General features: G+C 46.0%; 1 pseudogene; it reads right to left on the bottom strand.

Moving 5' to 3' along the window:
• Nucleotides 1-35: 35 nt before the first annotated feature.
• LOC132765296 (zinc finger protein 208-like) overlaps nucleotides 36-16,937 on the bottom strand; it is a 42,339-nt pseudogene continuing 25,437 nt past the window's right edge.

The following is a 16,937-nucleotide window of genomic DNA, read 5'->3' as shown; positions in this document are numbered from 1 at the left end:
CAAGCTCTGCCTTACAGAGGGCTCAACCCATTACATCAGGCCATAAGATGCCTTTATTTCTCTCTGAACATTTGCAAAAGAACACAAAAAACAGAGCACATTTCAGTGAACTTTCGAAAACAAGTGCAAAAGAGCTGAAAAGGAGGAAACCAGTGTCGAAACCGTTGCGCTCAAGCAAGTTTCTATCACGTCCAATGCAGAACACACAATAACATTGCACAAAGGCAAGAGGAAAATGAACAGGGGGGAAAAAACTTAACTCTTATCAGCAGAGTTGAAACATAAACTTGCAGTGGGCTTGGGACTTGCTCTCCAATGGAAGATCTTCCTAGATTCCAGACATGTCTGGCCGCGATAAGCTCCCGGTCCTAATTCAAGGTGCAGGTCATCACCTACAAAGCTCTAAATGGGACCTGCCTATCTTCAAGACCGCATCTTCCCTTACGAACCCACACAATTCCTGAGATCTTCTGGGGAGGCCCTTCTTTTGCTCCCACCTCCAACACAGACCTGATTGGTGGGGACAAGGGAGAGGGCCTTTTCAGTTGTTGCCCCTGACTCTGGAATTCCCTTCTTAGGGAAATCAGACTAGCCACTTTTCGGAAAGATTTGAAGACATGGATGCTCCGTTGTGCATTTGATTAAGCCTTTCCTTTGACAATTGTCCTTAGGTAGGACCCCCAAATTTGACTATGCACTTTACTACCATTTTATTTATTGCTCTCATTCTTAACATGGCCCTAAGCACTTTACTCATTGTCCTATCCTCTGATTTGATGGACACCAGGCCACCCACTCATGTCGAGACTTATCATGTTATTGCTGTTGGTTTTGATGACTGTTTTATAATTTGTAGGATGTTGTTGAAATTGTTTTAATTTGCTGTTGATGCACTCTGGTGTGCTATGTTTTAATTTTTGTTATCTGGGCTTGGCCCTGTGTAAGCTGCCCCGAGTCCCTTCGGGGAGATGGAGGCGGGGTATAAAACTAAAATAATAATTATATCCTACCTTGTCCATGTCCAGCATTATTTTTTAAATTTTAAATTATTGCATTTGGCCCAGCCATAGGTTTTAAATGCTTGTTGTTATTGTTAACTTTTGTGTATGAGATTTATTTTAACTTGTATTGATTGTTTTTTTATTGCTTTTACTGTTAATGTACTTTGGGCTCGGCCTCATCTAGGCCACACCGAGTACCTTGGGGAGATGGTAGCGGGGTATAAATAATGTTTATTATTTATTATTATTATAAACCTCTATAGATATAAACATTTTCCTACTTTCCTTGAATTAATTGTTCTCACACTTTCATTGTTAACCCCACCCCCCATGTTTTTTTCTCTCCTCACTCCCCTGTTTTAATATAATTATGGAAAAATAATTAAAATTTAATAAAATAAAATAATATATTTCAATAATTCAATTTTGACTTCTATATGACTATTCTGCATATTTTTGAGGTTTGATTTGTAGCTAAAACTCTTCCCACTCTCTCCTGTATGACTCTTCTGGTGAACTTTAAGAACAGATTTAAGGGTATAACTTCCCGCACTCCAGGCATTGATAGGTTTCCTCTCTTCTGCAATTCATTTCTTGTGCAATAAGACGTCTCTTATCCAAAAAACCTCTCCCACACTCCATGCGTTTATATGGCCTCTAATGTTTGTGGGTATTTATGTGTTTGTTGAGGTATCCTTTGTGAAAAAAGCATTTCCCGCACTCCGGGCATTTATATGGCTTCTTTTCTCTGTGGGTGTTTTGGTGCTGTGTTAGGGTCTCTCTGAAAGAGAAACTCTTCCCGCACTCCAGACATTGATAGGGTTTCTCTCCTCTGTGATTCATTTCATGCCCAGTAAGACGTCTCTTACAGGAAAAACTTCTCCCACACTCGGTGCATTTATATGGCTTCTCTTGCATGTGGGTATTTATGTGGCTTTTGAGGTGTCCTTTCTGAAAGAAGGCTTTCCCACACTCCAGGCATTTATAGGGCTTCTCTCTCAAGTGGGTGTTTTGGTGCAGCTTTAGGCTGTCACTGAAAGAGAAACTCTTCTCGCACTCCAGACATTGATAAGGTTTCTCTCCTCTGTGATTCATTTCGTGCCCAATAACATTTCTCTTACAGGAAAAACCTTTTCCACACTCGCGGCATTTATATGGCTTCCCTTGCGTGTGGGTTCTTTTGTGTCTGCTGAGGCTTTTTTTCTGAAAGTAACTCTTTCCACACTCCAGGCATTTATATGGCTTGACAACAATTTGGTATTTTTCATTGTATGCCTCCTGGAAGAAGATATTTTCATAGACAGGGCTGTTTCCAATCTCCCTGCTTTTGTCTATTGTCTCTTCGATTTTGATTTCCCTGATGTCAAAAGGGCACCAGCTCCTATTATATCCTTCTGCTTCCATTTTTAGGCTTCTTTCCTCCTCCATTTTACTTCCCACTGTTTTCAGCCACATTTTATTTGGAGCTCCCCCATTGTCACTCCCTTGTCCATCACCACCTTGAAAGAAGAAAGAAAAAAAAATAGGAAGTCATGAGAAAAGGGAAGAATGTAATCAATCAACTACAGAAATATTGTGTGAGAGAGAAACAAGAGGTGAGAATCTTCTTATGGAGTTGTTGGATTATCACCCCCACCATAGCATTGTCCACAGTGGGAGGGGATGCAACATGCAACCTGAAAATATCATGAGCTACCCTACCAAACCATGTTCAAGCATGCATTGAGTAATTTTCCCGCTACTTCTGAGAGCAGTTCCTCAGAAGTAGTGTCCAAAGGGGCATTGTTTCTTCCAGCCTGGTCAGGAACCAGAAGTTTCTCATGTTCCTGAACTATGCAGCAAGACTGTAGAAAAATTACAATTCCCCCAACTGATTTTTCTTAACCAAGAGGCTGAGGGATTCTTACCCAGAGAAGCCACCATCCTGTAATTTTCTTCCATGACTTCCCAGTGCAGGGCCCATTGATCCGGATCCAGTAAGGCCCACTCCTCCATGCTGAAATGTACAGCCACGTCCTCAAATATCACCTGAAAGAAGAAAGTTGGACACACTATTATTTATTTATTCATTTAGAAGTTTTATATACCGATCTTCTCACCTCCAAGGAGCGACTCAGACCAGTTCACAACATGTGTTAATATACAATAATATACAAAAACAACACAATGCATCATCATTACAAGTTAAAATATAAGTACAATAAAACATTATCATCACATTATACAAGCCAAATCGTCAATACAGTCACAGTCACGGTTCATCATCCTCCTTCCATGTGGACAAAGGTTATTGACTCAATTATCAAATGCCTCATTCCAAAGCCAGGTCTTTGTTAGTTTCCTGAAAGTCAGGAGGGAGGGGGCAGTTCTAATCTCTAGTGGAAGGGAGTTCCAAAGCCAAGGAGCCACCACCGAAAAGGCCCTGTCCCTCGTCCCCACCAACCGTGATTGCGAAGGTGGTGGGACCGAGAGCAGGGCCCCCCCCCCGGAAGATCATAAAAACCTTGATGGTTCATAGGGGAGAATCCGGTCGGACAGGTAAACTGGGCTGGAGTCGTTTAGGGCTTTATAGGTCAAAACCAGCACTTTGAATTGTGCTCAGAAGCTAATCGGCAGCCAGTGGAGCTGGCATAACAGAGGGGTCGTATGATCTCTGTACCCCACTCCTGTTAGAAATCTGGCTGCCGCTCGTTGGACTAATTGAAGCTTCCGGGCAGTCTTCAGAGGCAGCCCCATGTAGAGAGTGTTGCAGTAGTCTAAATGGGATGTAACCAGAGCGTGGACCACTGTGGCCAAGTCAGGCACAAATAATTAATGCTTCTTCTACTGCTAAGAACAATCCTGATCCATTGAAGTCTGAGTAAAGAATTCAAGGAAATGACTTTTAGGAGTAGCCACCACAACTTTCTTGAGCTGGGTCTCTACAAAAGTGAGAGGCCTTGTGCTGGTACGGCTGTACCAGGAGCTCCAACTTCATTTTCTTTCTATCGAGTGTTTGCATGTATTCCAAGGTTCCGTGCATTTTGCAATAAGGTGGCTTCCCTTGATTTGCAATTATAGGGCCAATGACCCATCAATCATCATTATGTTCTTTAGTTCCGCCCCCTTTTTGGGTTTAGGAGAGAAAGGGAGCCATTTTAGTTCAGTCTTCCAGTTGGAAGCTTAGCTACAGGACGTGGAGCATCTCCATCTGTAGAGAAGCTTCGATTCCCACGAAATTCCAGGGGAAAAACAGTCCCAAAGCTCTGGCTGGGGCATTTATGGCCTCACAGCTTTAAGGAAAAGCCTTTAAAAGAAACCGTTTACAGCGCAACCCTTGTTGGGGTTAAAGAAACAAACCCACAACATTCGTGGAGAAAATACAAAGGACTCCAGCTGGAGAATCTACAAAGCCTTGGCTGGTAGGTCTACTCGGGACCCAAGAAGCAGTTTGGAGCCGGGAGTAGGGCCCACACCAGCGAAACCCAGAAAGTAGATTGCCTGGGAAAGGTTAAAAAGGGTTTTCCTCTTAAAGAAAAGAAACAGTTCATGAAGCCAGTTGCCTGTCCATTGTGGGCAAGTTAAGAAGCATTTGTTTGACTTGTTGAAGATCTGAGAAGTATTTGTTTAATTTGTTAAAGACCTAAGCAATAATGAAGGACTTTGTTAAACTTTTCAAGCCTCTAAAGACTGTGTATAGGAAAATCCTTAGGGCCTTAGGGCCTCTCAGCTCCCAAATGTCAAGGTCTATTTTCCCCAAACTCCACCAGTGTTCACATTTGGGCATATTGAGTATTCGTGCCAAGTTTGGTCCTGATCCATCATTTTTCTGAGTCCACAATGCTCTCTGGATGTAGGTGAACTACAACTTCAAAACTCAATGCCCACCAAACCCTTCCAGTATTTTCTCTTGGTCTTGGGAGTTTTGTGTGCTAAGTTTGGTTCAATTCCATCATTGGTGGAGTTCAAAATGCTCTTTGAGTGTAGCTTAACTATAAATCCCAGCAACTACACCTCCCCCCCCCCCCCAACCCCTCCAGTATTCAAATTTGGACATATTGGGTATTTGTGGCCAAATTTGATCCAGTTAATGAGAATTCATCCTGCATATCAGATATTTACAATATGATTCATAATGATAGCAAAGTTACGAAGTAGCAACAGAAATAATTTTATGGTTGGGGGTCACCACAAGAGGAGGAACTGCATTAAGGGGTTGTAGCATTAGGAAGGTTGAGAACCACTGATCTAAACAATACATAAAAAGATATAATAGATTCTTACTTTACATCCACTTCTTCCTTGTCTACAGTCTTATAAGATCCTCTATATACATTTTAATTTAACTTTACATTAAGGTGTTGAATCATTGGTTGCCATTCATTAACGAAGTCGTCTAATATTTCTCCTCTTAATAATACCGTTACGTATTTATGAAGCCTTCTCCTGGGTGGTTCTTCCAGAATATACAACCATATTGATCCTACTAAAGTTTGAAGATATGGTTCAATCTGAAGGGGAAGGCACTGTGTGGAAGATAAAAGACTTCAGGAACAGCATTCTTGGGTTTCCTAAAAGGAAACTTGGGTGGAAGCAGAAGAAAAGCAAGTTTCAGTCCATTTGTACTGTCATCTCTTTACCTCTTTACCTGATCTTGTGGAATGGATGCCACTTCTTCTCCGGCATCAGAAAGCGTGGAGCTGCCACGTCTTCCCAGCACCCTTGGCTCCTCTCCTGTGAAATGGCAAACATAATAATTATAAATAAAATAAAACTTTATTTATACCCCGCCACCATCTCCCCAGGGGACTCGGAGCGGCTTACATGAGGCCAACAACACATCAAATAACAGAAAAACAATAGACAAAACAATACAGTGCAATACAAATATAAATTACATATAAACAATAACACACAAGGTTCTTGTGGGTTTTTTCGGGCTATATAGTCTTCTTCACTATAAGCATTCTCTCCTGACGTTTCGCCTGCATCTATGGCAAGCATCCTCAGAGGTAGTGAGGTATGTTGGAAATAGGACAATGGGTTTATATATCAGATATATAAACCCATTTTCCTAATTCCAACAGACCTCACTACCTCTGAGGATGCTTGCCATAGATGCAGGCGAAACGTCAGGAGAAATGCCTATAGAACATGGCCATATAGCCCGAAAAAACCCACAAGAACCTAGTAATTCCAGCCATGAAAGCCTTCGACGATACAATAACACACAAGGATTTAAAAACCTATGGCCGGGCCAAATGTAATAGTTCAGTATTTGTTTTTCAAAACTCATTTTGAGGTCACAAAGCAGTTTACAATTTAAACAACACAAAAGGGGAACAATATGTGAGAGGAAGCCACAGGGAGGAGGGAGCAAGCTTGTTTTCTGCTTCCTTGGAGACTAAGATGCGGAACAATGGCTTCAAACTACAAGAGAGGAGATTCCATCTGAACAGGAGGAAGAACTTCCTGACTGTGAGAGGCGTTCAGCAGTGGAACTCTCTGCCCTGGAGTGTGGTGGAGGCTCCTTCTTTGGAGGCTTTTAAACAGAGGCTGGATGGCCATCTGTCAGGGGTGATTTGAATGCAATATTCCTGCTTCTTGGCAGAATGGGGTTGGACTGGATGGCCCATGAGGTCTCTTCCAACTCTCTGATTCTATGATTCTATGGATGTCCTCAAAAGCAAGGTCAGAAGGTCCTGGAAAGGGTTCTGTATGGCATGCACATTCCTGAGATGCAGCCCAGTCCATACAATACCAGCCAGGACGTAAATATTCTTAAAACTGTTCTTAAGACATTGTAATGAAACAGACATTCATGACAAGCATTTTGGGGGACACAGTAGAAGATCATACATTTGGGAGGTCTTTGATCAGGAGAAAGAAGGCATCTCAGCCAGTCCAGCAGCTCTTATTCTCCTCTAACAAAACAGCCATGGAAACATATATTTTGGGGACACAACAGAAGACCTGACATTTGGAGGAACCTTGAGAGCAAGGACCAAGCAAAAGACCTCTCACCTGGTGGAGCAGCTCTTGTGTCCTCCTCCTCCTCCAGCTTGATCCACCTGGAAGGGAAGGCCTGGTTGGTGCCTGGTGGGTCCTCCTGGGCCTGAAGGACCTCTCTCTCCTGCCGCTCTTCTTGTAACGCCTTCTCCTCTTGGGCCCGACTCAGGAGGAATCCTTCAGCCAAGGCCACAGCCTGGGAGCTGGTCTCTGCCCCACATTCCCTGACCCAGCGCTCCATCTCTGGGGGCAGGATGCTCAGGAACTGCTCAAGAATCACCAGGTCCAGCATCTCCGCCTTTGTATGTTCCTCAGGCTTCAGCCACAGGCGGCAGAGAGAGTGGAGGCGGCTACAAACCTCTCGGGGCCCCTGAGCGTCTTCATAGTGGTAACTTCTGAAGTGCTGGCGCTGTAACTCTGAATCAAGCCCTTCCTTTCCTTGGTCCTTCTGCCCAGCTCCTCTGCTCTCCCCCTCAACAGGAGGGCAACCTTTCCTTAATTCTTCCTTTTCCATCGATGAGTGTTGCTTTGAAACAAGAACCAGGTCAGACGTAGTCGTTCTTTTCTGTTCTGCCACGTTCGCTCGCAGGCAGAAGACTGGCCACATGACTGGGAATTGCCAAACCCTACAAAGAAAGTAAGATGTTATATGAAGAACCAACTATGAACCTTAGGTAAAGGACCAAATTCCAGCTGGAAACGGACTCTTTTGTTTCTGAACAGAATAAAATCACTGTGACTCACAGAGAAATTAGGAGTTGTATCCAGTGTAGAAGGGATTTTCCCTTTTACACTGGATACAGAATGTGGAATGTGGCACTTACTTATTCTCAAAATACAGAACTAAAACCCTGGTTGCTGTGAGTTTTCCAGGCTGTCTGGCCATGTTCTGGAAGCATTCTTTCATGACATTTCACCCACATCTTTGGCAGGCATGCCCAGAGGTTGTGAGGTCTGTTGGAAACGGGGCAAGTGGGGTTTATATATCTGTGGAATAATGCCCAGGGTGGGATGTCGCGATCCAGATGCCTTTAAAGAGCCAGACACAGGGATAAACTCAAAACAAAGTTTATTAAGGCAACAAAAAGGACTCAGGAACACTTACTTCAGTGTTCCTGGCCACAACTAAAAGTCTCTAGCAGATTGCAGTGCAAAAACTTAATTTAGCAAATAACCCAGATTAAACCGGGATATAATCCGGGATAAACAAAAGTTCGACACCCACCCCATTCCGTGAAGAGATGTTTGGATTGAGAGCTAGAACTTACTGCATTCCTGGAGACAGAAGAGTAATCTGCTGCATAGCTGAGGTAGCAAAGCCTCCCTGAAGAACCAATTATGAAGCTTTCCTTGAGGTAGCAAGATGCTTAACCATCCAATTTAAGCCAGAAGCTGGCCTGTTTCTCTGTACAGGAGACAAAGTCCAAGAGTCAAGAGACAGAAAGAGAAAAAAACATTGATTTGCTTGAGTTTTGAGTGGCCATGTTCCAGTAGCATTCTCTCCTGACGTTTCGCCTGCATCTGTGGCCGGCATCTTCCAAGGTCTGTTTGGGTTGAGGCAAGTGGAGTGTCTATGTGCCTGTGGAATGTCTATACACCTGTGGATATTTGGGGGAGGGACTTCTCTCTATCTCATCGCCCTTGTGGGAATGCAAGAAAGGGCCTTGCCTGTGGCTGCTCCCTCATAGGGAACTCCCTTGCTAGAGAAGCTAGCCAACTTCTTCTTCCAGAAGGCTTTGGGGAATACATTAGGGGAAAAAAATTAAAATCATGGTTTTGAGACCAGGCCTTCGGGCAGTAGAAGTAAATGTATGCAGCATTTCAGAAAGACAATGACTGGAACGGCGATTTGATGGATGAGACTGTTTTATTGTTTTATTGCTTGTGGATGTATTGTTTTTAACTTGATTTATGTCTAATTGTAATTGTTTGCACTGGCATTGCATTTTGCCATTACTTATGTTTGCCATTACAAACCGCTTTGAGTCCCCCTCGGGGTGAGAAAAGCGGTATACAAATACCATAAATAAATACATTATTTTACTAGTGTGCTTTTTTAGTGCACTGAAAAGTTTCTCTTGTTTTATATTCTTGATATTCTAATATGGATAATAATAATAATAATAATCCTTTATTTATACCCCGCCACCATCTCCCCAAGGGACTCTGTGCAGCTTACATGAGGCCAAGCCCAACAACACATCAAAAACAACAAGCAATAATAAAAAAACAACAAGCAATAAACCAAAAATTCAAACTACAGGAAAGGGATTCCACCTGAACATTAGGAAGAACTTCCTGACCGTAAGAGTTGTCATTCATGTGGAACTTGCTGCCCCGGAGTGTGGTGGAAGCTCCTTCTTTGGAGGCTTTTAAACAAAGGCTAGATGGCCATCTGTCTGGGGTGCTTTGATTGTGCTTTTCCTGTATGGCAGGGGTTGGACTAGGTGGACCATGTGGTCTCTTCCAACTCTATTATTCTAATGCTAGTTTTCGTCTTATGTGGTTTTTAACTCTGAATTTGTTTTAATGGTATTTAACTGAGCATTCGCACAACTAAGACTTTTGCACCAAATGTGCCTGTACCTTGGGAGTTGGAGTCCAGAACACCTGGAGGGAAGGCCCAAGTTGCTGGGAGAATCTGATTTGGCCACAGTAGTCCACACTCTTGTTACATCTCGTTTAGACTACTGCAACGCGCTCTACGTGGGGCTGCCTCCGAAGACTGTTCAAAAGCTGCAAATAGTCTAATGCGCTGCAGCCATGTTGTTAACTGGGGCATAGCACAAGGAGCATACAACCCTTCTGTTGCGGCAACTCCACTGGCTGCCTATTAGCTACTGAGCACATTTCAAAGTGCCGGCTTTAGCCTATAAAGCCTGAAACAGCTTTGGTCCAACTTACCTGTCCAAATGTATCTCCCTCTATTTATTTATTTATTTATTTATTTATTTGACTTGTATACCGCCACTCCCAATTTGGCTCGAAGCGGTTTACAGCAGTAAATTAAAACAATACAACCAACTTTAAAATACAATATAAACGAGAACAGACATAGTCCCAAGTTATTCACCCATCGGAAGCTTGTCGGAAAAGAAAGGTTTTACAGGCTTTCCGAAAAGTAGCTCTCGGATGGTCCGGGTTTCAACTGGCAAGGCATTCCATAAATAAGGGGCCACAATCAAGAAGGCTCTCTGCCTAGTAGAGGACAGATGATAAGTCCGGATGTTGGGGATTTCAAGCAAATTTTGGTCTTCGGACTGAAGTAATCTCTGGGGTTGGTAGGGGGATAAGCGAGCCCTCAGGTACACTGGCCCCAGACCATATAAGGCCTTAAAGGTTAGTACCAGCACCTTGAAAGTAATCCGGTACTCAATCAGTAGCCAGTGCAGCTGTTGTAGAATTGGGGTGATATGACACCTCGCCGGCACCCCAGCGAGAAGACGAGCCGCCGCATTTTGCATCAGCTTCAGTTTCCGGATCACTGACAAAGGAAGGCTAATGTAGAGGGCGTTACAGTAGTCAAGCCTTGAGATGACCGTCGCCTGGATCACCGTAGCCAGGTCATTCCTAGATAGGAAGGGAGCCAGTCGCCTAACCTGCCGTAGGTGGAAAAATGCAGATCTGCTCACAGCAGAGACCTGGGCCTCCATTGTGAGCAAGGGTCCAATAAGACACCAAGGCTTTTTACAGAAGGTGACGGACGTAGTGTCTCGCCATCCAGGGTAGGCAGCTGTACCTCCCTCCCACCCGGACGGCCCAGCCAAAGGATCTCCGTCTTCGCTGGATTCACTCTCAACCTGCTGGCACGCAACCATCCAGTAACGGCCTCAAGGCACTGATGGAAATTTTCGGGTACAGAGTCCGGCCGGCCCTCCATCCTCAGAATGAGCTCAGTGTCATCAGCGTACTGGTGGCACTCAAGCCCAAAGCTCCGCACCAGTTGGGCAAGCGGCCGAATATAGATGTTAAATAATAGAGGAGAGAGAATAGCTCCCTGCAGGACCCCACAAGTTAGCGGAGACCTTTCGGAAACCATCCCTCCCCTCACCACACGCTGTCCCCGATTCTGGAGAAAGGAGGGCACCCATTTAAGGGGTATCCCCCTAACCCCAGTCATGGCTAGGCGGTGGGTCAATAGATTGTGATCGACCGTGTCAAATGCTGCTGTGAGGTCCAATAACACAAGCAGCGCTGATCCGCCTTGATCCATCTGGCAGCGATGCTGATCTGTGATGGCAACTAGCACAGTCTCCATCCCGTGCCCCCTACGGAAGTCAAACTGGAAGGGATCGAGCCCGGCTGTGTCATTTAGGAACTGCTGCAACTGTTCTGCTGCTGCCCTCTCAACCACCTTGCCCAGAAACTGAAGGTTTGAGACTGGGCGGTAGCTAGAGGGAACAGAACGATCTAAGTCTGGTTTCTTCAGCAGCGGAGATACCATCTTTTAAACCCTCTGGAAAAACTCCTTGCTCAGTTCGTAGATTAAGATCTTCCGGGGAAGTCTTGCTCTCAGCCCCACCGGCCTCACAGGTACGGCTGGTGGAGACGAGGGACAAAGCCTTCCTTCTCGGTGGTGGCCCCACGGCTGTGGAACTCCCTTCCGAGTGAGATCAGATCGGACCCCTCCCTCCTGACCTTGAGGAGACAGCTAAAGACCTGGCTGTGGAACCAAGCATTCGGCCCATCGTAGGAATATTTAATTGAAAGTGCAACGGCCCAGGACTGTTTACGGAGAATGGCCATGTCTTTGTTTGATATGTGAGGCTATTTTATATGATGTGCTTAATGTTTAATGTTTAATCAGGGGAGGGTCATTTTAGATGTTTTATACTTTTTTTATCGATCGCATTGAGTTGCTGCCAACACTGTGAACCACCCTGAGTCCCCTTCGGGGTTTTTTTTTTGTCGTGTCAGGAGCAACCACTCCTGTTGTGAGAGAATTGGCCGTCTGCAAGGACGTTGCCCAGGGGACGCCCGGATGATTTTTGATGTCTTATCATCCTTGTGGGAGGCTTCTCTCATGTCCCCGCATGAGGAGCTGGAGCCGATAGAGGGAGCTCATCCGCCTCTCATAGAATCAAAGAGTTGGAAGAGACCTCATGGGCCATCCAGTCCAACCCCATTCTGCCAAGAAGCAGGAATATTGCATTCAAATCACCCCTGACAGATGGCCATCCAGCCTCTGTTTAAAAGCTTCCAAAGAAGGAGCCTCCACCACACTCCGGGGCAGAGAGTTCCACTGCTGAATGGCTCTCCCGGAATTCGAACCTGCGGCCTGTCGGTCTTCAGTCCTGCCAGCACAGGGCTTTAACCCCCTGCGCCACTGGGGGCTCCTCCCTTCGGGGTTGAGAAGGCGGTATATAAATACTGCAAATAAATAAATGATTGTATATTTTATATGGTTATAATTTTTTGTGTGTGTGTCAGGAGCGACTTGAGAAACTGCACGTTACTTCTGTCATGCTGGCCACATGACCTTGGAGATGTCTACGGACAATGCCGGCTCTTCAGGTTAGAAATGGAGGTGAGCATCTTCTTTTTTCTTACTTTTTACTTAGGCGATCCCTCGCTTTCCGAGGATGTCTTCCAATATTCTTGTGGGTCCGTATGTGGCTGTGGAGCCCTATTCTTGTTCTGCATCTTCTTCCGCAGTGAGGGCATTGGTTTCCAGGTGGAAGGCGGTCTCGGCCGGGGTTGGCTTGACGCGCCTTCCTCTTGGCACGTTTCTCTTTTTCACCCTCCACTCGTGCCTCCTCAAATTCTGCAGCACTGCTGGTCACAGCTGACCTCCAGCTGGAGCGGTCAAGGGCCAGGGCTTCCAAGTTCTCAGTGTCCATGCCAGAGTTTTTGAGGTTGGCTTTGAGCCCATCTTTAAATCTCTTTTCCTAAATCTCATTCCGTTTTCCGTTCTTGAGTTCAGAGTAGAGCAGCTGCTTTGGGAGACGGTGGTCGGGCATCCGGACAACATGGCCGGTCCAGCGGAGTTGGTGGCGGAGGACCATCGCTTCAATGCTGGTGGTCTTTGCTTCTTCCAGCACGCTGACGTTTGTCCGCTTGTCTTCCCAAGAGATTTGCAGGATTTTCCGGAGGCAGTGCTGATGGAGTCGTTCCAGGAGTTGCATGTGACGTCTGTAGACAGTCCACGTCTCACAGGCATAGAGCAGGGTTGGGAGGACAATAGCATCACCCCCCCAGAGTCGGACACGACTGGACTTAATGTCAGGGGGAAACCTTTACCTTTACCTTCCTATTGTTATTGTTTTTAGACTTGGCTCCCATATGGTGTCCTTAACAGAGGGGCTTCTGGGGCTTGCTCAGGGTCACCCAGTGGGATTTCATGCCTTGACTTCCCTACTGTTTTCATTCCAAATTTATAGGGATGTCTTTTGGCTATATAAGGATGTATTCTGACTCTAAGGCAGGCCTGGGCCAACTTGGGCCTTCCCTCCAGGTGCTTTGGACTCCAACTCCCACAATTCCTAACAGCCTACCGGCTGTTAGGAATTGTGGGAGTTGGAATCCAAAACACCTGGAGGGAAGGCCCAAGCCTGTTTTGCCCCATTCATTCCCACCCTCCTGCCCTCCTTTTCCCAATCCCCTTCCAATGGAGCCCCTCCTAACCCCAAACACATCCCAACATGCCCAGAGGACCAGCTTGGAGGACCTCCACTCACCCTCCTCTCCCAGCAATGCACTGGCCGGAAGGGGAGGGGCCTTGTAAACTCCACTTCCTGCCTCTCCAGGAAGCCTCATCTCCATGGCAGCCAGGAAAAAAGGAAGGGGAGGAGCCTCTGGCCAGAAGGAATGAATGAAGGGAAGGGCCCGCTGCTGAGGAGAGGACGATGCGGGGTCCTAAAGCCCGCCTTTTTTATTTATTTACTGTATTGTCGAAGGCTTTCATGGCTGGAATCACTAGGTTCTTGTGGGTTTTTTCGGGCTATAGGGCCATGTTCTAGAGGCATTTCTCCTGACGTTTCGCCTGCATCTATGGCAAGCATCCTCAGAGGTAGTGAGGTCTGTTGGAAATAGGACAATAGGTTTATATATCTGTGGAATGGCTGGGGTGGGGCAAAGAGCTCTTCCTTGCTAGAGCTAGGTGTGAATGTTTCAACCTTCATTAGCATTTGAAGGCCTGCCTGAGCCTGGGAAAAATCTCCTGCTGAGAGGTGTTAAGCTGTGCCTGGTTGTTTCCTCTCTGCTTCATTAGCATTTGAAGGCCTGCCTGAGCCTGGGAAATCTCCTGTTGAGAGGTGTTAGCTGTGCCTGGTTGTTTCCTCTCTGCTTCATTAGCATTTGAAGGCCTGCCTGAGCCTGGGAAATCTCCTGTTGAGAGGTGTTAGCTGTGCCTGGTTGTTTCCTCTCTGCTTCATTAGCATTTGAAGGCCTGCCTGAGCCTGGGAAATCTCCTGTTGAGAGGTGTTAGCTGTGCCTGGTTGTTTCCTCTCTGCTTCATTAGCATTTGAAGGCCTGCCTGAGCCTGGGAAATCTCCTGTTGAGAGGTGTTAGCTGTGCCTGGTTGTTTCCTCTCTGCTTCATTAGCATTTGAAGGCCTGCCTGAGCCTGGGAAAATTTCCTGCTGAGAGGTGTTAGCTGTGCCTGGTTGTTTCCTCTCTGCTTCATTAGCATTTGAAGGCCTGCCTGAGCCTGGGAAATCTCCTGCTGAGAGGTGTTAAGCTGTGCCTGGTTGTTTCCTCTCTGTTGTTTTTGCTGTTGTAATTTTAGAGTTTTTTAATACTGGTAGCCAGATTTTGTCCATTTTCATGGTTTCTTCCTTTCTGTTGAAATTGTCCACATGCTTGTGGATTTCAATGTCTTCTCTGTGTAGTCTGACATGGTGGTTGTTGGAGTGGTCCAGCATTTCCGTGTTCTCAAATGATATGCTGTGTCCAGGCTGGTTCCTCAGGTGCTCTGCTATGGCTGACTTCTCTGGTTGAGTTAGTCTGCAGTGCATTTCATGTTCCTTGATTCGTGTTTGGGCCTTGCTGCGTTTGGTGGTCCCTATGCAGCTGTGGACAAGTCTACATAGGGACCACCAAACACAGCAGCATTGCCCAAACACGAATCAAGGAACATAAAAGGCACTGCAGACTAACTCAACCAGAGAAGTCAGCCATAGCAGAGCACCTGATGAACCAGCCTGGACACAGCATTTTATTTGAGAACACAGAAATGCTGGACCACACCAACAACCACCATGTCAGACTACACAAAGAAGCCACTGAAATCCACAAGCATGTGGACAATTTCAACAGAAAGGAAGAGACCATGAAAATGAACAAAATCTGGCTACCAGTATTAAAAAACTCTTAAAATTACATCAGCAAAAACAGCAGTGAGGAAACAACAAGGCACAGCTTAACACCTCTCAACAGGAGATTTCCCAGGCTCAGGCAGGCCTTCAAATGCTAATGAAGCAGAGAGGAAACAACCAGGCACAGCTAACACCTCTCAACAGGAGATTTCCCAGGCTCAGGCAGGCCTTCAAATGCTAATGAAGCAGAGAGGAAACAACCAGGCACAGCTAACACCTCTCAGCAGGAGATTTTCCCAGGCTCAGGCAGGCCTTCAAATGCTAATGAAGGTTGAAACATTCACACCTAGCTCTAGCAAGGAAGAGCTCCTTGCCCCACCCTAGCCATTCCACAGATATATAAACCCATTGTCCTATTTCCAACAGACCTCACTACCTCTGAGGATGCTTGCCATAGATGCAGGTGAAACGTCAGGAGAAATGCCTCTAGAACATGGCCCTATAGCCCGAAAAAACCCACAAGAACCTATTTATTTACTTATTCCCTTCTCTGATAGAATCCTTCTGGGTTGGTTTTAATCCTCCCAGAAACCAAGCAGGCGAACTGGGTGGCTGTGAGTTTTCAGGGCTGTCATGGCCATGTTCCAGTAGCATTCTTTCCTGAAGTTTTGCCTGCATCTGTAGAAGTGAGTTTTCCAGGCTGCATGGCCATATTTCAGCAGCACTCTCTCCTGACGTTTCACCTGCATCTATGTCTGGCATCCTCATAAGTTCTCTGCCCCGGAGTGTGGTGGAGGCCCCTTCTTTGGAGGCTTTTAAACAGAGGCTGGATGGCCATCTTGTCAGGGGTGCTTTGAATGCAGTATTCCTGCTTCTTGGCAGAATAGGGTTGGACTGGATGGCCCATGAGGTCTCTTCCAACTCTTATTAGATTCTATGATTCTGTTGACAGTGAGGCAAGTGGAATGTATACGCAGAGGGTGCCTCCAGGCAACAGAGGCCAGGCTACCTCTTTGCAGATACCCTCACTGATCGACTTGGCAAACTTCATGGCTACTCCATGCTATTCAAGAGAAGGTTCACCTTGACCTTCAAGGTGACAGAATACAACCTGCTCACGGCCAACTGGTGGGCTTCCAGGGCCAAGTAGGGCCATGCTCAAATCATTACACCACAAGGCTGTAAAATACCTTTATTTCTCTGCCCAAATCTGCAAAAGGGTAGAAGAAACTGAGCAAATTTCAGTGTACATACCAAAACAAGCACCAAAGAGTTGAGCTGACATCTAAAAAGGAAGAAAATAGTGTGGATACCACATCATATTAGCTGGTGAGTCACTGACAATTCCACAAAGTCAATACTATTCCTTAAAGTAGCGTTTCTCAACCAGGGGGTTAGGACCCTTGGTGGTGGTGGGGGGGTCACAAGGGTGTTTCAGAGGGATCACCAAAGACCATCTAAAAACACATTGTCGTGGGAACCCCTTTGGCAGAAAAGACTGAGAGATCTCTCTGCCTGTCCTTTTTGGAAACAGACGGTGAGCGAATCCTCCTACCAAAAGCCTTCCTCTACTGTGGTCCTCCAGCCTCTCCGCCAAGAGGAGAGCTGTTTTTGAGACTCCAAGTGGGGAGGGGAGAGCAGGCATGCTTGGTGCACACGTAAGGGAGAGCACATGAGGCTGGAGGGAGGCTCAT

Source organism: Anolis sagrei, chromosome 2, assembly GCF_037176765.1.
Source record: "Anolis sagrei isolate rAnoSag1 chromosome 2, rAnoSag1.mat, whole genome shotgun sequence".
Taxonomy (NCBI): domain Eukaryota; kingdom Metazoa; phylum Chordata; class Lepidosauria; order Squamata; family Dactyloidae; genus Anolis; species Anolis sagrei.
Note: the sequence above shows the minus strand (reverse complement) of the source record. Positions and strands in the feature narration are given on the sequence as shown.